This window comes from Periplaneta americana, chromosome 12 (assembly GCF_040183065.1).
Source record: "Periplaneta americana isolate PAMFEO1 chromosome 12, P.americana_PAMFEO1_priV1, whole genome shotgun sequence".
NCBI classification, from domain to species: Eukaryota; Metazoa; Arthropoda; class Insecta; order Blattodea; family Blattidae; genus Periplaneta; species Periplaneta americana.
Window position 1 is genome coordinate 10,409,786 of NC_091128.1, and position 16,836 is coordinate 10,426,621.

At 36.1% G+C, this 16,836-nt stretch overlaps 1 protein-coding gene, 1 long non-coding RNA gene and 1 other non-coding gene across 10 annotated transcripts in view; 2 read left to right on the plus strand and 1 right to left on the minus strand.

Annotated features, from left to right (window-relative positions):
• The window catches only part of LOC138710161 (putative per-hexamer repeat protein 5), a 281,887-nt gene that overhangs the window by 233,059 nt on the left and 31,992 nt on the right, over window positions 1-16,836 (plus strand). The gene's annotated exons all lie outside the window — the stretch shown is intronic.
• Window positions 3-75, plus strand: TRNAY-GUA (transfer RNA tyrosine (anticodon GUA)). The gene has a single exon. It is a non-coding gene; the product is annotated as a tRNA-Tyr (tRNA).
• Window positions 10,383-11,698, minus strand: LOC138710158 (uncharacterized). Its single transcript, XR_011335119.1, has 3 exons — window positions 11,321-11,698; window positions 10,918-10,980; window positions 10,383-10,445 (listed from the first exon to the last, which is right to left on the minus strand). It is a non-coding gene; the product is annotated as an uncharacterized lncRNA (long non-coding RNA).

Genomic DNA, 16,836 nt, shown 5'->3' on the forward strand with positions numbered 1-16,836 from the left:
AATTCGGCGTAGCTCAGTGGTCAGAGCGCTTGGTACGTAGAACCAAGGACCCGGGTTCGATCCCCGGCGCCGAAGCGAATTTTTCTCCTCAAATATTAATTACATAAAGGAGCTTAAACTTAATGCAAATATGCTCCCCAACAATTGTGTTTACTATTTGTTTACTTACCCTTAGTTAGTAATGTGTTTGTATAGTAAACTTTACTACACACATACTTTGAAAGATTGGCATATTTGATGGGTGTGCATAGGCCTACTGAACTTACTCAGTGATAACTGATAAGTGTCCCGTATTTTTTTCCATATATCTGGGAACCCTAACGTGCATGTGAGTAGATATGTTTCATTTCCGATATGGCATAAGTCCGAGTTAATCCCAAACTGTTTTATAATACATTATGTTATTGAAGAATTTGGAATTTCTTAGTCGAATTTCACCAGTTATTATTAATTACATACACACAATAAAAAGAAGGGACTTACTGAGGAATTGTCTGCGTGGTATCTAATTTAATTAAAGTTAACGAGAGAGCTGCGTTTCCTATCCTTTTAACGTTTAAAATGGTGGAGGTAGATGTGGGTAGATCAATTCCAATTCAGAAAATGGCTTTGAACTCGAGTTAGTCCCAATGAAATTATGTTGTGGTTATAATTCTAATTGAAACATGGGAATACATTGCTCCCACTCCATTATACTCTTATACAGGGCAATTACAACTTCTTCATAAGCTTTTAAGCGGATGCATAAAATAATGTAACGCTTAGAATAATGTATGATACATAAAATTAACAGAAACTGTCCAAGTTTAGGACACACCTCCACAAGTGTTCGATGAGGCTTCCTTGCGTTACACAATACACATCGACGCGATATTGAAGTGCGTTCCATACACAGTAGCATATCCGTTGTAATGGTCGTAAATGCATCTGTAATGGGATCCTTGAGCTCAACCAAAGTTGCTGGTAGTAGTGGCAAGTACACTATGTCTTTTACACAACCCCAGAGAAAAACATCACAGACCGTTAGGTTGGGGGATTTAGGAAGCCACTGTAACAACGCTAAGTCATCTTCAGCGCATCGCCCAATCCAACGGCGAAGGAGTTCTGTGTTCAGATAGCGACGCACTTCAGTGTGCCAATAGGGCGGCGCTTCATCAAGTTGGAATATGAAGTTATTGGAATCCTCAGTCACTTGAGGAAACAACATATCGAGAAATGACATCATACCGGTCACAGTTGTCTCCATGGGGGGGGAAAAAAAAAAAAAAAAAAAAAAAAAAAAAAAAAAAAAAAAAAAAAAAAACGATCGTATGCCTTTGATTTAGACACTGCGGCAAACACATTCACTTTTGGAGAATCTCGTTCATGTTGCAATGTCAGAAGTTGTTTTTCAGTAGCCTACCTCAGATGCGCACATTATTGCGATTAACTTTGCCAGTCAAGTGAAATGTGCTCTCGTCACTAACCACTAGAAAGTCATCAAAGCCATCATTCTCCTCCATATCAGCCTTAATGCAATTACAAAATTTATATCGTTTAACGAGGTTTTCCGGTTTTAACTTTTGCAGTAACTGTATGCAGTACGGTTTCATTCGCAATCGGGTTCGTAAAATTTTCCATTAAGTCTGTTGTAGAATATCAAGTTCCCGACTGACGCGGTATGTTGATTTCTAAGGGCTGCGAATGAAACTCGCTCCACTGTTTCGGCAGAAACCCTTGGGCGTCCACTGCTTTTATCTTTACTCTCGGTACCAGTTACCTTAAATTAACGTTGCCATCGCAGAACACTTTGGTGACCTGGCGGTGAAGTTCCAGGGTATTTTCTCCGGAACGCAAGCTGTACGGTAACAAAAGGAAATGACTTCTCATGAGCTGCTGCCAGAAAGTAAAAGGAGGATAAAAATGGCCAAGGAATCTTTTAATATAAAAATTAGATTCTTCTGCGGACCTCTGCAAAAAGCACTAAGGAAGAGACTAGTGAGTGCTTTGTACGGAGTTTGGCATTGTATGGGACAGAAACATGGACATTACGGAGGAGAGGAGAGGAGAGGAGAGGAGAGGAGAGGAGAGGAGAGGAGAGGAGAGGAGAGGAGAGGAGCATTTGAAATGTGGATATGGAGAATGGAACGTGTGAAGTGGATAGACAGAATAAGAAATGATACTGTATTGGAAAGAGTGGATGAAGAAAGAATGATGCTGAAACTGATCACAAGGAGGAAAAGTAATTGATTGGGTCACTGGCTAAGAAGAAATTGCCTATTGAAGGACGCACTGGAAGGAATGATGAACGGGATAAAAGTTCGTGGCAGAAGAAGACATCAAATGATAGGCGTCATTAAGACATATGAATCATATGAGGAGACAAAGAGGACGGCAGAAAATAGGAAAGACTGGAGGAAGCTGACTTTGCATTGAAAGACCTGCCTTTTGGGCACAACACTAAATGAAATATTCCAAAACTGCCAACACTTTCTGCTGCATAGTCACTATTTTGAAAATTATGCTTGTGCTGCCGTCTGTCTACACGCGCCAGAGTTACAATGGAAAAATAATCCTTCAGTTTTTTTCTTTCGATTCATGATTGTATAAATATATTGCATCCATAGTTTTCGCAATTATTTGGCATAAATCCGAATTAATTATGTAATGACCCTGTTTGTGTATTCTCTGTGACATATAAAGTTATCTTCTCATAATGAGAAATGCATATAGAGTGTTAGTTGGGAGGCCAGATGTAGATGGGAGGATAATATTAAAATGTATTTGAGGAAGGTGGGATATGATGGCAGGGACTGGTTTAATCTTGCTCAGGATAGGGACCGATGACGGGCTTATATGAGGACGGCAATGAAATTCCGGGATCTCTAGAAGCCATTTGTAAGTAAGTAAGTAATATTAAGATTTAGGCCTCGGAAAGGATTTTGAAAAATGATCTTGATTGTCGTATTCAAGCGGTCTATGCAAGGAAACTGTCGGTTTGCAAGCAGAGCTGTTTCATAGAGAAAAGGTCCACATTAGCGCAGGATGGTCGTTTTAATTTTCTTCACACACTTATAGAACATTATTCGACTGCAGTTGATACAAGAAATATTCTCCAAGAAGTGGGTAGAGTGCATGATAGTGAGCGACCCATAGGAAAAAGATTGATGTAAGCCAGGCCTGCACAAACGGCGCTCATTGAGAGCGGCCGCTCCTTCGGAGCGGGAGAGCCGTCTAAGGCCGGGAATACACGGGCGCGCTGCGGCAGTAATGCAACAAGGGTTGAACAGAATTCGAGGCCTCGTTCGCTCGTTTGTACGCGATTTCAAGCACGCGCTGCGGCCAGAACGCGCACACCTCAAATGCCGCGCAGCGATCCGTTCCCTGTCGGGTTTTCTCGCGAACACAAAGGGATTCGTTGCCGCAGTGTGGACGGGTTCGTTGCCGTTTGTCTCGTGAAGCGCGCACACCCTAAGCATGGAGTGGTCTGAAGTAGACCTGACCTCATAAATTATGCCCTGTCTTGTGGAAACCTGGTGATATTGACTATTACTTATAATAAAAACAACGGAACGTGCCAGTGAATACACAAGATGACACAGGGCTCCAAAACGAGCGAAAAAGCAGGATGATAGTACAGAATTACTGACAGACGCTGTTGGAATTATGCAAGCCGCTGCTGGGACGTTAATTTTTTTAATTAGTTATTTTACGACGTTCAGCTACTAGGTTAGGTTCTATTTAGCGTCCATGAAATTTGTGATAGCGAATTGGCAATAGACGAGATGAGGCCGAGGATTCGCCATAGATTACTTGACATTCGTCTTACGATTGAGGAAAACCTCAGAAAAACACAATTAGGTAATCAGCCCAAGCGGGAATCGAACCCATGCTTGAGCGCAATTCCGGATCAGGAGGCAAACGCGCTACCGCCTGAACCACGCCGATGGTTTCTGGGAGGTTAAAAATCACTGTTGAACAGTGTGAAGTCAAATCATTTTGTACTTTCTTTTATCGAAAATAATAGCATATATGCGATTACTAAGAAAATAATTCAGCAAGCAAGCCTAACAGCTCGTCGGAAAGATACGTCAGAATGACGTACTCCTGCTATAGTTAGACGATAGTCCACGCACCTATCTGGTGTAGTGTGTATTATCAGTAGCTATTTCACTTTGCCTATCTACGGCTACATAAAGGAGGAATCTAAAAGTTGGAAAAGTGAACATCAGGCAAATTCTTTTAATTTTGCATTGGAAAATGGTTATTTCTTCACAGCAGCTGGCGTCAATACTCAGTGCTTTATCTCCCACAAAAGTTTGAAAGAAAGAGGAAAACATAATATAATGCGTCATTACTAGTCAACACATACAGATACGATGTTTTTGTTGAAGATCGCAGTAAAGATGTTTAGGAGTTGAAAGTTGCATTATTACATGAGGTAGGGTACGTTAGAATTTATTAATCTTCAACAATTTAAATATTTCTCTTTACGGAAAAGGCCAGTTCATTGTTGATATGTTGAATAAATTACGGGATTTCAGTCCTAAACTTACAGGAAGGTAATATGGCTCACTTTCAAACGATAGAAACTATTCGTAATGAAGCCATGTTAAACGATTATGTCCAAATATTAATTGAAATTCAAAATGGATTTAATTCTAGGTTCCAAGATATTGTCTTAATTGGAAAGAATTTTAAAGTTATCATAATAAATTCCTTCAACCCCAATTCAAAAAATGTCATACGATTTACAAGTCGGCCTGGTTGGCGCAGTTGGTATAGCGCTGGCCTTCAATGCCCAAGGTTGCGGGTTCGATTCTGGGCCAGGTCGATGGCAATTAAGTGTGCTTAAATACGACAGGCTCATGTCAGTAGATTTACTGGCATGTAAAAGAACTCCTGCAGGACAAAATTCCGGCACACCGATGTAACTTCGGCAGTTGCGAGCGTCATTAAATAAAACATAACATTTAACGTTTAACGATTTACAGCTTGAACTTAACTGATCTTCAGTGTGACCTAAGGGCTAAAGACCGTTTGAATAATACTATTAGTCTGGTTAAGTTTTACAAGACTAAACCTCAGCAATAATATCTCGACTACACAGGCTGACTGTGAGAATGATTGCTATGTTTATCTCAACATTTATATTTGTGAGCAACTGTTTTCTATTATCAACTTTAATAAAGGCAGGCACCGAACATCATTCTGCAACTGATGTTTCATTAGATCAGTACTGTTCCTTTCAGCTGCCAACAGCATAAAACATCGTTTTGATGTACTGATAAATAAAAATATAGCAAATGATATTGTATATTTAAGTAGCTATAGAGTTTCTATTATTTCTGTGAAATAAATATTTCTTTATTAATTAATAATAGTTTAAGATAGTTTTGTAAACCCTGAACGGGAATTCATTTCATAAACACTCTTGCTAGTAGTTTCTTTTGTGTAAATTTGTACGAGATCACCCCTTCTTCCAGTCCACCCTTACACAGAGCGCAGCTAATATCTGCATTCCGCTCATGAGCTGTGAGCCGGCTCGGAGAGCACAAACCTTGTGCAGGCCTGATGTAAGCCAATCTGCGTATTTCCAGACTAGCAAGAGGCCTCCAGTTGATTGCTCTTTTCCCACCAGCATGTCGACTGGGTCTCGCATCGGCATACGACGTCACGTAGCTCATACCATATTCAGTAGAATTCATCAGTGCTTGGGAGTAAGAAGAAGGCTATTGCCCTTTCTACGCGAAAATGATGCGATGATAAAGTTGACTCCTTCATATGAGGAACACATTCTCAACCTGTAATCGAATACTACCTTCAATATAAGTCCCTGGAAGAAACTTCTGCTACCGTTTGTTCAATAATGCATATCTAATAATTGAAATAAAGACAATAGTTCAAAAAATTGTATGAGCAATTATTATTATATCAACAGCTTTCCGTACAGCATTAGTAGGCAAACGGAGCCTAGTTTGCAGGGTGGCGCGAGCGCATACTGGTTTCTGACGTATAAACAGTGCCAGCATCACTTACACGTGGCACATTGCTCCCTCTCACCCCCTTTATTAACCCAGATATGCCTACTGTCCTATTAAAAGGACAGTTGTCAATGTTTCAAATTACCCTCCTTACAGTTAACGCATTTGATTTTTCACAGGTGTCACTATTACTGGTCTTAATTAGAGGCTTGCTAGGTGTGGTAAGACTGGTAATTAGAGTTCTGGTCACCGTTGAGTTTGAGATATGGACGTGAGAATTGTTCGTTTATTTCAGCTATGGCATCCGAGACGCAAATCAGATAAGAATGTGAAACCACAATGCGTTCGAAATATCTATTCATTGCGACATGACAATGACGAAAACTTATATGTCCTTTTAAAAGGACAGAAGGCATATCCCCATATATTTTGAAATTGTTTCGCTATTTCAATTTTAGTGGATTTTCCCTGCATGAAATGCTATCTACTACCCTTTATTAACACTGTAAATTTTTAACGTATTCATGCGAATACATTGTATAGTCTTCATCAGACAACTTGATACACTAGATTTGTCATAAACTAGAATTTAATATATACTGTATAAACGCATTACAAGTACTTATTTTCCGTTTATAGCTGTAGTAAACAAAGGAAGATAACAAGTGAAAAAATTTCTACCATTCGTTTGCCACAATGAACCGGTAGGGCTATGAAAATGTAACAGTAAAAAGGAGTATTGTGCTTACATAGTCCTTTGATTACCGGCGAGGGTCACAACCACATAGTCGACCTGGTTGACGAGTTGGTATAGCGCTGGCCAGGTCGATCCCGGGCCAGGTCGATGGCATTTAAGTGTGCTTGATTGCGACAGGTTCATGTCAGTAGATTTACTGGCATATAAAAGAACTCCTGCGGGACAAAATTCCGGCACATCCGGCGACGCTGATATAACCTCTGCAGTTGCGAGCGTCTTTAAATAAAACATAACATTTCACAACCACATCCACAGATGAGTACAGTTTGATGAAAAGAACTTCAGCATGCGTAATAAGGAGCTCTTAAGTAACTGTTTGTACGTGATTTATAAATAAAAATGAGGCAACATAAGTCGCGTAGTCTGAATACATTTAGCAGATATGTTTCCGAATATAGTCAAGATGTGTTTTACGTAGTACCTGGGGAAAAAACGTTTGTGTATTCTCTGTGACATAGAGTTTCCCTCTCATAATGAGAAATGCATATAGTGTGTTAGTTGGGAAACCAGAAGGAAAAAGATCTTCGGGGAGGCTGAGCTGTAGATGGGAGGATAATATTAAAATGGATTTGAGGGAGGTGGGATATGATGGTAGGGATTGGATTAATCTTGCTCAGGATAGGGACCGATGGCGGGCTTCCTATGAGGGCGGCAATGAACCTCCGGATTCTCTAAAAGCCAGTACTGTATATTTTGACGCATACTGTAATTGTACACGTGAATAGGAAGAAACACAAATGTCCTGTAAAAATAAAAAGGCATGTAGGGGAAAAGTTGCGAAGGTGTGTTTTTTATATATAGATTTCACTACAAGTAATCGATGGTGATAATATAATAATTTAAAATTCGTTTTGTTATTTTAAGAAAAAAACTTCTTAAACAATCTAAACTAAACCCATTTCATGAAGATTTGTGCGAAGCAATCACCTCGGCTAATATATTCAATTCACTAATTTAACAAACATTGTCAGCAGCGTAGCTCTGGTGGTAACGTGTTTGCCTGCTGATTCTTGGCCTCATCTCGCCAATACCCTCTCGCTATCACCAAATCTATCGACGGTAAGTAACCCAGTAGTTGACACAGCGTTGCTAAATAACCAAGTTAAAAAAACAAATATCAAATTTAACAGATTTTTGGGAAAATATTCTAAAAAATGCATACCAGATCAAACCACATTGTGGAAGACCTATATGAAAAGAAATTCAATAAATGCATTCATGACATTATAGATGGAATGAACATTAGAAAGTACTGGCTTGTGACGCACGGAAGGGGCTGACCTAGGAACGAGTGGTGTTGCCTGCTCGAAACCCGTGCATGCAGCGAACCTTGATGTAGTCAGCCGGAATGTACCTGGCTTGAGGGTTAGCACAATAAATAATACTGAAAGGTCGTAGTGCTTATTTTAAATTGGTTCTTTAATGACTCTGTATAAATTACTGGGTTATTTAGCGTCGATGGGGTTGGTGATAGCGAGATGATATTTGGAGAGATGAGGTACTATAACTGTAGGAGTATTATAGAAATAAATTTATGGAAAGAGATAATAAAAGAGGAAATTTAGGAGTGAAGTGAAGAGAAAAAGTTAAATACGTAAATAGAGGACAGAATAGCAGGGAAATAGTAAGTGATGTGTTGTAAAATAGAGAAAACAAATAATTTCGGACAAAAATAACTAGAACATAATGATTAAGAGTAGATAGATTTGAGAATAGAGAATAAAATAAATGAAGAATATAAATTATTAAGGAAGGGAATATGCAACATTTTATAGGAAAGCGAGAAATGGAAGGCAGACAGTCTAGATATGAGAGAGAGAATAGAATAGGATAGATAAGGAAGAATAGACAGCGATTGATTTAAAACAGAAGAATAGGAAGTAATCAGAAAATTCTTGGCAAATGAATATGTTAATAGAAAATGGTGGTAGGCCTATGTATTAAAGGAAAAGAATAAATGTGATGGTCCACCAGAACTATTGTAAAGTTGACTGACAAATAAATATATCATATCATATCTTTTGGAGAGATGAGGCCGAGGATTCGCCATAGATTACCTGATATTCGCATTAGAGTTGGGGAAAACCTCAGAATATATCCAACCAGGTAATCAGCCCAAGCGGGAATCAAACACATGCCCGAACCCAACTCAGGATCGGTATACAAGAGCGCGATCCGACTGAGCTACGCCAGTGGCCTCATAGTGCTGGGTCATTGAGCTCCCCCCCCTCGCAATTCAATTCAAACGTAAACTTCCTAGAATTAACATATTTGAAGGGTACACGGGAAAAACGATCAAGGTCCATCAAAAATCGAAATTGAGTTAATAATGCTATCTTAAAGTGGAAAGGAAGTACTATCATGTGGTCTAGCTAGTAATAAGAAATCATCGTTCTTGACATTCCACTACGTCAATTTCTATTAATACATACATAACAAAGTATTAAGTAATATAATAATATTGAATTGGGCTAACCGTCTATACTTATCTAGTTTATATTTGAATTAAACATTAACGTTTTCGGCACTTATGTGCCATTTTCAAATGCATGGAATTACCTTAATACATGTTCAAATAGATACACCTTATGTGTGTGAAATATATGGTGTGTACCCTTGATGATCTACCATCGTTTACAAAATAATATATAAATTAAATTAAAAACACTTGCTAATAATTAAAATCTATACTAATTTACATCTACAATAAAAGTCCCATTGTTTTACGTGGCAATATGGTTCTCTTGAAGTTGTTATCACATGCAGTTCCCATATTTATTGAATGTTTTGAGTTGCACTGTGTTGCACGTATTAAAATGTTAAAATTTGTTTGTTATATATTAGCACACCAAGGATTCATGTTGTTTCACTTACGCAAGTCGAAGCACTGTACCACGATGAAATGTTGCGTAATATCAGTTGCATTGATGCTTGTTATTGTGTTCCTTCGGTTTGCCAAAGTTGGATGTTACAAATTCATCATTGTCACCATACGATTGTCAGTTAAGCCTTTTACACTGCGAACATAAAATGTTGTTGTTACGTGTGTGAATGTACTGGTGTTTAAATGCATTGATTGAAAATATTAACTTACTTACATTGGTTGGACGTGTTGTGTGCTCGACGTTGGTCAGGCTGTTACTGAGAATCGTTCAGTGCTCACAATAGTTCTTATTTTTTTAATGAACCGGTTCCGCCAGACGATACGATTGCAACAAATCTAAATTGAAAAAAATAAATATTATGGCTTCTATTACCTATTAATGCATGTGAATTTTGGAATGACGCCATACATAAAACATAATATAATTTCAATAGATATAAAATAAAACAAAAATATTACAATAGTACTCTACATGAACATGTATTTTTAAAAATGAATTAAGCCGTACATAATATAATTTCAATAGATATAAAATAAAACAATAAAAATACCAATCGAAAAAAACATAAAAAATCAATATAGTAAATATGAAATAAAGATATATAGTTGAATGTGCTTACGTTTGCATGATCAATCCTTTATTTTTAAAATGAATTAAGCCATACATAATATAATTTCAATAGATATAAAATAAAACAATAAAATATACCATTCGAAAAAAACATAAAAAATCAATATAGTAAATATGAAATAAAGATATATAGTTGAATGTGCTTACGTTTGCATGATCAATCCTTGGCTGCCACATGTTCTCGTCCCGAGGCAACGGCTCCTGCATCATCTAAATTAAAATAAAAGAAATATTAATCCAATGGCTGCTATTACAATAGTACTCTACATGAACATGTATTTTTAAACATGAATTAAGCCATACATAATATAATTTCAATAGATATAAAATAAAACAATAAAATATACCATTTGAAAAAAAAACATAAAAAATCAATATAGTAAATAACTATAGTACTCTACATGAACATGTATTTTTAAAAATGAATTAAGCCATACATAATATAATTTCAATAGATATAAAATAAAACAATAAAATATACCATTTGAAAAAAAAAAACATAAAAAATCAATATAGTAAATAACTATAGTACTCTACATGAACATGTATTTTTAAAAATGAATTAAGCCATACATAATATAATTTCAATAGATATAAAATAAAACAATAAAATATACCATTCGAAAAAAAAAACGTAAATATAGTAAATATGAAATAAAGATATATAGTTGAATGTGCTTACGTTTGCATGATCAATCCTTGGCTGCCACATGTTCTCGTCCCGAGGCAACGGCTCCTGCATCATCTAAATTAAAATAAAAGAAATATTAATCCAATGGCTGCTATTACAATAGTACTCTACATGAACATGTATTTTTGAAAATGAATTAAGCCATACATAATATAATTTCAATAGATGTAAAATAAAACAATAAAATATACCATTTGAAAAAAAACATAAAAAATCAATATAGTAAATAACTATAGTACTCTACATGAACATGTATTTTTAAAAATGAATTAAGCCATACATAATATAATTTCAATAGATATAAAATAAAACAATAAAATATACCATTCGAAAAAAAAACATAAAAAATCAATATAGTAAATATGAAATAAAATATATAGTTGAATGTACTTACGTTTGCATGATCAATCCTTGGCTGCCACATGTTCTCGTCCCGAGGCAACGGTTCCTGCATCATCTAAATTAAAATAAAAGAAATATTAATCCAATGGCTGCTATTACAATAGTACTCTACATGAACATGTATTTTTAAAAATGAATTAAGCCATACATAATATAATTTCAATAGATATAAAATAACACAATAAAATATACCATTCGAAAAAAAAACATAAAAAATCAATATAGTAAATATGGAATAAAACAAAAGTACATATATAATATACATGAATAATAGTTAAATATGCTTACATTTTCGCGATGACGTGTCTGATATACAAGGCACATCTCCGCGCACTTGTATATTGCAACCACAGGTTCCCGTGGATCGGGGTTGAGGCAGGTTACTATGTGTAAATACCCATCGCATCTTTCGATGTGATATGCGCTGCAATGTTGAAGATAATTCATTATTGCGAATAAGGTTGCATTCATTGTAAGCTTCCTTATATCCTGGCGTGGGGCAGATCGCATACATGTCTTGTTATTTCATGTCTCGCAAACACATATCACATTTCAGTTTATGTCAGAGTATAGTATTTTTTAACTAATCATTCTTCCGCTAGATTTGCACCGTATGCGTCTTCTTATCCCAACCAGGGTCTAAACTTTTTCAATGTAAATTATTCTACGCCACAATAATTCTCCCATACTCAACAATTCGAACAATTGTTGGATATGGTATTGCAAGCTAGCATAATATTTGCTGAAAATAGTAGATAGCTATTATGTGCATGCAGAATTTGTGTAATATAATCCATTGCAGGCAATCGTCAAACAATCACAGGATGTTAATGTAGAGTTGCATCACATAGCAGATATCGAAAATGCTTCAGCAGATTTCGAGAAAATAATTTAATATTCTGATGATTGGAAGTTTCTCACAAATATCACCTTAAAAGCATAATGTGATAAGAGTTTTGTTATGTAATATTAAATTACATCGTCGCCGGAAGTGATTAAGCAAGCTTGCATAATATTTGCACACTTATGCATATACATCTACATTGATTTATCTGCTACAATTAATGTATTACGAAATAATAATGTCACATTCTGAATGTGGGTAATAATGTATTAAATACGCTAAACAAACCACTCAAAATGTATTACATTGGAATAATATGAGAAGAATGTATGTGTTTAATTTACAAGTGTGCTAGATTAATTTTTTTATCAATTGGCTTAAAGTACAACCATTTACGCCATCAATAATTCCCCCATTCCAATTTCAATTAACACTTGCGAATTTCCCTTACCCATTACTATTTATCAATTAAATTACTATTACATTAGAATTTTATCAAATTCCCCCCCCCCCCCCATTTCCAACTTGAATTACAAATTTATAACATCACACTTTAAGTTATGACGTATGTATTTCAAATTATAAACAGCCCTCACCCATTTCCAACTTCAATTACAAATTTATAACGTCACACTTTAATCTTCTTTATGACGAATAATAATAATAATGAGAAGAAGAAGAAGCAATTACTATATTACGAACTGCTTCGGTAATAATGTATGGCTTAAAATAAATCCAATAAATGTTACTTCAAAATGTATTAAATTGGAGCCATAATAATAATAATAATAATAATAATAATAATAATAATAATAATAATAATAATAATAATAATAAGGTGGCCATTATTCAGCACTTGCGTGTTCACCGGATGTGAATTAACAGCTTGCATTTTATTTGCATCATGCAATATTTGTGTAATATGACACGTTACAGGTGCTTAAAGAACATGCTTTTATCATTACTCAGCAATTGCATCGTCGCCGGAAGTGATTCAGCAAGCTTGCATAATATTTGCACACTTATGCATTACACAACATATACATCTACATTAAATGTATTACATTGGAATAATAATAATATGAGAAGAATGTATGTGTTTAATTTACAAGTGTGCTAGATTAATTTTTTTTATAAATTGGCTTAAAGTACAACCATTTACGCCATCAATAATTCCCGCATTCCAATTTCCATTTCCCATTACTATTTATCAATTCAATTACCAGTACATTAGAATCTTAATATTTTTTATCAATTACTCAACAATTGGCTTAAAGTACAACCAGTTTCAGGACATCCATTGGATAGCTGGCCATTATTCAGCACTTGCGTCTTCACCGGATGTGAATTAACAGCTTGCATATTATTTGCATCATGCAATATTTGTGTAATATGACACGTTGACTTTCAAATATACAAACATGTATGAACTTGTCTATTCCCCCCCCCCCCCACTATACAAACTTGTATGAACATGTGCATTTCAAATTATTACATTTCCAACTTCAATTAAAAATTTATGACGCCACACTTTAAGTTATGCCGTTCGTATTTCAAATTTTTACCCCCCCCCTCCCCCATTTCCAACTTCAATTACAAATTTATAACGTCACTTCAGCCACATCCTGTTTAATTTACAAGTGTGCTAGATTAATTTTTTATCGGAAAGTACAACCATTTATGCCCTCCATTCAAATTTCCAACACCCAACCCTCCCCCATCAATTAAATTACCATTACATTAGAATCTTAAGAAGAAGAATGTATGTGTTTAATTTACAAGTGAATTCTTTACTCAGCAATTCACACACTCGCCGGATGTGAGCTTGCATAATATTTGCACACGTAGCAGATGGGATGTTCAAACATGTATGAACTTGTCAGATAGCCATTTATGACATCACATTTTTAAGTTACGTCCCTTCGTGAAAAGCCACATGTGACGTTCACCACGCCCACTTCTGACGTCACATAAAACCCCCTACCGCCAGTCACTCCCTACCACCAGTCACTCCCTACCTCCACCCTTGTATAACATAAGATGCTGCAAGAACAATCGTGAATCAGCATAATATATGCACACATAGCAGACATTACATCTGCATTGAGGAGATAAACATGTAGTATGAACTTGTTTATTTCACCCCCCCCCAAACTTGTATGAACATGTCATGCCACAACTTCAATTACATACCTGCACGTGTGCATGACGTCACACTTTCACCTTGAACTCTTAGATTGCCATTTATGACGTAATTTAAGTTACACCCCTTTCTTCCGTCATAATTTAAGCCCCCCACCCCCTCCGTGACGTCATAACTTAAGCCCCGCCCCTCCATGACGCAATAATTTGGCCACGCCCGCGTCCGACGTAATACTTTGGCCACGCCCCCTGTGACGTCACATGGGGAGCCTGTGGGAGCCTGTCACTCCCCATCATTTCTTATCTACTTATACTATCTTGAACCACAATAAAATGAAAAGGAGTAACGAGGAATTGAACCTGAGGCGTTGACATCTCAGTTCCGACGTTCGTCCGCTGAGCTACGAGGGCAAAAGTGTGGAAACATTTTCGGAAAAATTGGCCCAATCACACTCTAAGATTTTCTGATGATTCGTAGAAGCTAGTCCAGGATGCGGGGGGCAAAGGCTAATTCAGATTTCCCGGTCTCTGATCGGGTCAAACATCCTGATAGAATTAATATTTAGCCCTTGCCGTGACTTTCGGTGAAGTCCGGAGGGCCCAATTAGTAAAATCCACTCTCCTCATCTCCACGCTTGGGCCCCCTGGAATTTAATAAGATGCGAAAGAGATAGTGGTGTGCGGAATGCAACGGGATGTTACCGCATTTAGGCCTATCCTTCCCAAGAAAAATCTGCAAACATGAACAAAGGAAGCTTTTAATAGAAGAAGAAGGATATTCTGCGGACCTCTGGAAAAAGAACTAAGGAAGAGAGTAGTGAAGTGCTTTGTGTGGAGTGTGGCATTGTATGGGGAAGGAACATGGACATTACGACGAAATGAAGAGAAATGAATTGAAGCATTTGAAATGTGGATGTGGAGAAGAACGGTGCGTGTGAAGTGGACAGACAGAATAAGAAATAAAATTGTGTTTGAAAAAGTGAGTGAAGAAAGAATGATGCTGAAACTGATTAGAAAGAGAAAAAGGAATTGGTTGGGTCTCTGGTTGAAAAGAATAATAGACGACATTAGGATATGTGGATCATATGCGGAGACTAAGAGGAAGGCAGAAAATAGGAAAGATTGGAGATTGCTGGGTTTGCAATGAAAGACATGCCAATGGACAGAACACCTATGTATGTTCAGAATGCCTGGAATATCGTGTCTAAGAACAGTCGTTATTTGCAAAGACTAGTCAATTCCATGCCCACTCGACTACAAGATGATCGAGATAAGAGGAAGATAGACTAAATATTGAATTGTAGTTTTTTGTTTTCTTTTCTGAACGCTTAATTGTTTGAATGTTTTAAGGCCGACGCCAGTAAATTTGTTTTGTTTATGCCACGAAAGATATTTTTATTGAGAATAAAATATTTTTTCTTTCCATTTGCAGCCACAATATCATAATCAGGGAAAGGATTTATATGTAAATACATATTTACTTATAAAGCTAATATAATTTATATTTTGCATTATCTTTATGTTTCACAATGTGTAGGGTTGAAAAATCCTACTTTTATTTTCCATATTTTTCCATATTTTAGAGTTTAGTACATATTTTCGTTAATTTCCATATATTTTCCATATTTCATATAAAACAGTCCATATTATATTAGGTTTAACAATAAAACAAAACAAAATTCCATTAACTTTTAAAAATACATTTCAACAATAGAGATTTAAACACATGTTCAGTAATCCCTTTAACATCAGAGTTATTTGAAAATTAGCAGTCCTATCAACAATGGGAAAGTAAGTTACAAAACTGTATTAATTTAATTTAAAATTTTTAACAGACTTCAGTTGTGCAGCTCAACAGTTAAATGCCAGTCAGAGTACACATAGGTTCAGTTTTGTAAATCATACTATAAAGACGGTAAATATGCCAAAAGTACGTCATTCAGTCAATTTAAAATCAAAACTAACAAGTTACATTTCAGAATTTAAAGAAGATGGTTTATCAACTGACAATAAAATATTATTTTGTAATTTGTGTCAGTGTGCAGTATCATCTACACAAAAGTTCCTGGTGCAACAACACATTACAACTAGTAAACATCAGGCCAACAAACAACTAAATTCCAAGCAGAGACAATTGTTTTTAACACAACCAACAACATCGAATGTAAGATCTGAGTTTAACATCGACCTGTGCCGTTCTCTCATCTCTGCTGATATTCCTCTCTACAAACTAAAGAATAAGGTCTTCAGGGAATTCCTTGAAAAATATACTCAACATACAATCCCGGATGAGTCAACACTTAGGAAGACGTATGCTCCATCCATCTACGATGAGACAATACAGAAGATAAGAGATGAAATTAAAGATAGTTCAATTTGGGTTTCCATTGATGAGACTCCCGACAAAGAAGGTAGACTTGTTGGTAATGTAGTTATCGGTTTGTTAAGTGAACAATATTCTGAACGAATTCTTTTACATTGTGATGTTCTAGAAAAGTGCAATAACAAAACTATAGTTAAAC